This window comes from Oncorhynchus tshawytscha, linkage group LG16 (assembly GCF_018296145.1).
Source record: "Oncorhynchus tshawytscha isolate Ot180627B linkage group LG16, Otsh_v2.0, whole genome shotgun sequence".
In the NCBI taxonomy this organism is placed as follows: domain Eukaryota; kingdom Metazoa; phylum Chordata; class Actinopteri; order Salmoniformes; family Salmonidae; genus Oncorhynchus; species Oncorhynchus tshawytscha.
The window spans coordinates 66,482,701-66,488,999 of NC_056444.1; the positions used below are offsets into that span (position 1 = coordinate 66,482,701).

General features: G+C 42.6%; 1 protein-coding gene across 6 annotated transcripts in view; it reads right to left on the minus strand.

Moving 5' to 3' along the window:
• Positions 1–5,370, minus strand: part of LOC112216139 (synaptotagmin-2) — a 97,390-nt gene extending 92,020 nt beyond the window's left edge. For 4 of the 6 annotated variants that reach the window (XM_024375889.2, XM_024375884.2, XM_024375885.2 and 1 more), the window contains exons 1-2: positions 5,171–5,284; positions 4,987–5,040 (exon numbers count right to left, since the gene is read on the minus strand). The gene's annotated coding sequence lies outside the window, so the exon portion shown is untranslated. The other 2 variants (XM_024375886.2, XM_024375887.2) reach the window with 1 other exon arrangement.
• Between the last annotated feature and the right edge of the window lie 929 nt (positions 5,371–6,299).

Genomic DNA, 6,299 nt, shown 5'->3' on the forward strand with positions numbered 1-6,299 from the left:
CTACCTTCATGAGGTGCTTTATACCAGATCTACCCTTCATGAGGTGCTTTATACCAGATCTACCCTTCCTGAGGTGCTTTATACCAGATCTACTCCTTCATGAGGTGCTTTATACCAGATCTACCCCTTCTAAGGTGCTTTATACCAGATCTACCCTTCATGAGGTGCTTTATACCAGATCTACCCCTTCATGAGGTGCTTTATACCAGATCTACCCTTCATGAGGTGCTTTATACCAGATCTACCCCTTCATGAGGTGCTTTATACCAGATCTACCCCTTCCTGAGGTGCTTTATACCAGATCTACCCCTTCCTGAGGTGCTTTATACCAGATCTACCGCTTCATGAGGTGCTTTATACCAGATCTACCCCTTCCTGAGGTGCTTTATACCAGATCTACCCCTTCCTGAGGTGCTTTATACCAGATCTACTCCTTCATGAGGTGCTTTATACCAGATCTACCCCTTCATGAGGTGCTTTATACCAGATCTACCCCTTCCTGTGGTGCTTCACAGTCCCTGAGGATTATTTACTTGAGGAGGTGCTAAAAGCATTGCATTTGGGACAAATTATTAGCTAAACACTAAACCTCAACTAAATCTTGTAAATCAATTAAAATCAAAGCACGCACCCCTGAGGGGCCCCCGTGTCGAGGATCAGCATGGGAGATGTGTTGTTGCCTACCCTTACCACCTGGGGGCGGCCAATCAGGAAGTCCAGGATCCAGTTGCAGAGGGAGGTGTTTAGTCCCAGGGTCCTTATCTTAAGTGATGAGCTTTGAGGGCACTATGGTTTTGAACGCTGAGCTGTAGTCATTGAACAGCATTCTCACGTAGGTGGGAAAGGGCAGTATTGAGTGCAATAAAGATTGTGTCATCTGTGGATCTGTTGGGGCGGTATGCAAATTGGAGTGGGTCTAGGGTTTCTGGAATTATGGTGTTGATGTGAGCCATGACCAGCCTTTCAAAGCACTTCATGGCTACCGACGTGAGTGCTAGGGGTAGGTAGTCATTTAAGCAGGTTACCTTGGTGTTCTTGGGGACAAGGACTATGGTGGTCTGCTTGAAACATGTAGGTATTACAGACTCGGCCAGAGACAGGTTGAAAATGTCAGTGAAGACCCTGTCCTGTTGGTCAGTGCATGCTCTGAAGACAAGTCCTGGTAATCCGTCTGACCCTGAAGCCTTGTGAATGTTGACCTGTTTAAAGGTCTTACTCACATTGGCTACGGCGAGCGTGATCACACAGTTGTCCGGAACAGCTGGGGGTCTCATGCATGCTTCAGTGTTGCTTGCCTTGAAGCGCGCATATACAGTTGAAGTCGGAAGTTTACATACACCTTAACCAAATACATTTAAACTCAGTTTTTAACAATTCCTGTCTTAGGTCAGTTAGGATCACCACTTTATTTTAGAATGTGAAATGTCAGAATAATAGTAGAGAGAATGATTTATTTCAGCTTTTATTTCTTTCATCACATTCCCAGTGGGTCAGAAGTTTACATACACTAAATTAGTATTTGGTAGCATTGCCTTTAAATTGTTTAACTTGGGTCAAATGTTTCAGGTAGCCTTCCACAAGCTTCCCACAATAAGTTGGGAGAATTTTGGCCCATTCCTCTTGACAGAGCTGGTGAAACTGAGTCAGGTTTGTAGTCCTTGCTCGCACACTCTTTTTTAGTTCTGCCCACACATTTTCTATAGGATTGAGGTCAGGGCTTTGTGATGGCCACTCTAGTACCTTGACTTTGTTGTCCTTAAGCCATTTTGCCACAACTTTGGAAGTATGCTTGGGGTCAATGTCCATTTGGAAGACACATTTGCGACCATGCTTTAACTTCCTGAATGATGTCTTGAGATGTTGCTTCAATATATCTACATAATTTTCCAGCTCAGACACCCATGCATACCCGACAAGACAAGCCACCAGGGCTCTCTTCACAGTCTCTATGTCCAGAACAGAGGCTAGGAAACACACAATACTATGTAGAGCCATGATGACTATATGGACCTCTCTTCCACCTCAGGTAACTCAAGCTGGCAGTAAAGTCTTATTTTTAAAAAATGATAAAACAACACCTCACGGAGCATCACGGACTACGAAGAGACACACACACATTGTAATATTGTACATTTTATATTTATATTACATTTGTATTATGCACAATGTATTATATGATGTAATGTTTTATTATGATGTATTACTTTATTCCTGTTTAGACCCCAGGAAGAGTAGCATAATGCCTCAATGACAAACAACGAAATTCGATGTTTGTTTTCATTACACTTAAATTACCAAATTCTCATTGGGTATTTAAGTAGAAACTACTCGTGAATATTGAATCTACTGATATTCCGACGTGCATGATTTGATTATCCATTACCTGTCTCTTCCATAAGAGTGATTGGATAGTTGGTGGCATACTATTTCACTCTGCAAACAGTTTTTCTCTAGCTGCTGTTGTGATTGGTCCTCTGACTGAAGACTGAATACCTCCTTGATTCCACCAGCTGTTTTACCCTGATTACAATATTCTTAAGATTTTGGCCAACAGCGAGATATCAGATGTTTCAAATCCAACTATGCTAATTTACGATAAGTACTTTTAGGCTCCTTCAAATTTCAGTGGTTCTCAACTTCTCACAGTTTCAGTCTTAGAAGACAGCAGCTTATACTGGGGCACAGTGAGGGGTATCATTGCAGTGTTGCCATTAGGCGCCTGTGCTATTTGAGTGTCTTCCTCAGCATGATGTCTCTACCCTGCTGGGAGTATCTCCACCTCATCCCCAGAATAATGTGAAGAGGAACAGTTTTCCATAATGCCATGGGTGGCAATGTCATTAAAGTGTTGTTGGCATAGTAATTCACCTCATCTACAAAATATACATCAGCTCATACATTATTCATTTTTCAGAATGCTAAATCTAAGTTTTTTATTAATAATTTGGTCATTTTTGTTCAATTTATGTTAGACTCACTGTAAGTGTAGCCTACACAGTAGTAGGCCTACCTCACAAACTGCATGGTTATGATGTTTTCCATTTGAAGATTATTGCTCTGACTGTGTTTTCATGTGTGATTCATTGTGGCCACTGGCAAGCACAGGAAGGGATGTGATGATTGTTGAAGTTGCTCACAGAATTGGCTAGGTACTACTCGTCAGGTACAATCGTCTATCATTATGGTACTGGGCGGGCAGTGGTAGTGTAAAACAAAATGCTGAGGACGGGACACACTAAAATAGTGCTGCTGTCTCTCAAAGCAAAAGTCATTCGCTGTAAGAGCCACCATGCTCTAGAAAGGCAAAGATACATGGATAATAAACTGGGTTTTCTCCCTGCCTGGTCCACAACTGCCATATTAGAGTGGATAAGCTCACAAAGCTCCTATGGAGTCTATGGGAGATTGGGTCTGACTACTATAGAGCCAGGATCTAGGGGTTAACAGCTCTGGTCAGGAGAGAATGGGTCCCTTACCCTCCCTAGCTTTCCTCGCTTCCTGCCTACTGTCCTTACCACTGGTACCTTCCACTTATGAGGACTTGGGCTTGTTTTAAGTGCTGGAGCCTGTCTCCATCTATGGTTATAAAACATCCCCCCCAAATCATTTTAGCAGTATAAAAAGAGTGCTTTTCCACAGAAGCTTTTTGCAGCTGCTTTTCAATGACAGAATGAGGACATGGTCTGTGAATCATTTTAAAACACAGATTCTTCACATTACTCTCCCAAACTAACACAGAACCTGGTTTCCAAATAAATAGCCTACAACTGTGGATAGCAGAGCTGCCCCTTCAAAATAAACAGCAAATCATTCAAATATAATCTTCACTCATTCTACAGTACTATCTATAATGATATCAGACACATCTCAAATCTTTTAGAAAGGCTAACAGATGAAAGTAACAGCGCCCACTGCTGGCAGGTGTAAATTATTCACACCAAAACATTTGAAGGTCATAAAAGCATAAAATTACCCTACAATGACCAAAAGAAGTGTAAATACACTTCATGAAAGATGTTAGTATGATGAAAATCTATTTTATATATTTTTTAAACACCTCATCCATCTGTTACAGAATGGGTCCAGTAGCCCTTAATAAAATCTTTAAAATTCCCTTGGCCTTTCCTCTGCGGATCCTACTGTGTGACCACCGAGGGGTGAGAGCGAAGCCCTCCTCTTTACCTGGAAGGAGACTCCTAAAGCCCAGCTTACCCTCTCTATCAGATAGTTCACTGTGTCTGCAGGCACAGACTAAGGAAAGTCCCTGAACAGCAGTGAACCTGATTAAGACTAATCAAGCTCTACACACCATTCCTAATGCATGTGTTATCTAAGCAACCCAAATGCATGCATCACATCACAGAGTACTCACATACGGCTGCACACGGAATGAGAGTCCACACATACGAGTGCACACACCATCCCATTTCGGGACTATCATTTTTTACTTTACATATATTTCACAGTGAAATTATGCCCCTGTCCTGTCCCCCACCTGACCTCAAATTTGAACCATCAACATCAAACTGTTATAAAATGTTTTTAGTACATTCTGTCAAAAGCTTCAGATGTCCCATGAAACTTCAAGTGTGCTCTTAATTCACCAAAACTACATGGTTATATTCAGTCCCCCTGCCACACACCAGCAAGATGCTGAGATCTGGGGAAGCTCCGCTATGGACTGAAATGGGATACTGCAGCGCTTGACAGCCATGTGCACAGAGAGTAACTTGCCTGGAAGCATTAGAGAGTCCCGCTCTAGCCTTCCCCCACCCTCTCTCTCGTTCCCTGTCAAGTCTCCATTATGTTCAAATTAAAAAAGGAAAAAATCTAAAAATGAATTACCAATGATTTAGATCCCATATCACTTCATGTCATAACCCAGTGTGAGAAACATACCCTCAATTATATCAATTAGATATTGAAGAAGAAAATAGATTCAAAAGCATCCCACCAGCCCAACAGTAGATGTGAAAAGCAGCATACCTTGGGTGCTGGGTCTCTTCCTCCTCAGGAAAACCTTCTAGCGGCTTCAGGGCACTTTGACATAGACAGAACAAAAACGACAATGAAGAAAAGAGAATAAATATTCCTTCAATAATGACTTTCTCTTATTTCCAGAGTTAGAATGAATAAGCCTGGACTACTACAGTATAGTCCTAGAACACACCTTTCCTCAGTCCTTCTGTGAACTCTTGCCTCACATCCACACACAATCACCCTAAGACTGGAGTACTACAGTAAATTGATAAAAATCAGCTCTTGGGAGGGATAAAAACTACACACTCACTGCAATTTATTTCTTGTCCACTCGTTCTTCTGTTTTTTTTTACTGCTGTATCTGCCTGCGCTGCCACCTCATTGGCTAAGATGCTCTTCAATAACATAAGCTCTCTGTTTTAATTGGGAGGAGGCAGTTTCATGGTGCATCAGGACCCCTCCCGCCTAGCTCTTCTCTTTTTTTTCTCTGAAGCGCCCGTGTAGAAGAGTGCTGAGCTCTGCAAATTCATACGCAGAGCGTAAAAAAGGAAGGGGAAGGGAGGATGGAAGGAGGGAGGACATGAGAAAAAAAACTGAGATTGAGTGTTAGGAGGGAGAGCTAAGGAAGAAATCAATGCCATATGACAAACACAGGCACACCGAGATAGGATGCAGCATTTTGCCAGGGTTAGGAGGATTTTTGAGACATAAGCAAGGACCATCTCTGCATGTCTGCAGTCTGTGATGAACCTCTGCAGTACAGTGGGGTGTCAGAGGAGTCTGAGGCCAGATAAAAGGGATATTGTCCGGGGCTAGCAGAGCGACTAGGTGGCTCTGCTGCAGTGTGCAGTCTAATTGCTGGGCAAAGGGGGATGGGAGGAGGAGGGGGTCGGATGCAGTGATGCTGAAGCACAGTCTTCCAGCCAGGAATACAGAGGGAGGAAGCCGCAGTGTACACAGCGGTTAATGCATTTTCCTCATGAATTATTGGTGCACCAAAGAAGGAGGTATAGGGAGTGGGTGCCAAGGGGCAAAGACTGAGACTCTACACTGTCTAGCTAACAACTGTAAGCTTGTGTTATCACAACCAAATGTATATAATTTTTAACTTAATATGCTCTTCATTTCAAGTAATGTTACTACAGGCAATCCATCGAAAGGATAGCTGGTTTTGTGTAGATTCAAATCAAGTTTCATGATGTACAGGAGGGCTTTCCCATATCTGTGGGTTTGAAATTGTGGTGGCAGATTCCCCACCCCCACTCTCCATTACATCTGGTGCCTACATTGTCTTTCAGCTGCGTTTAGAGTGCAATATA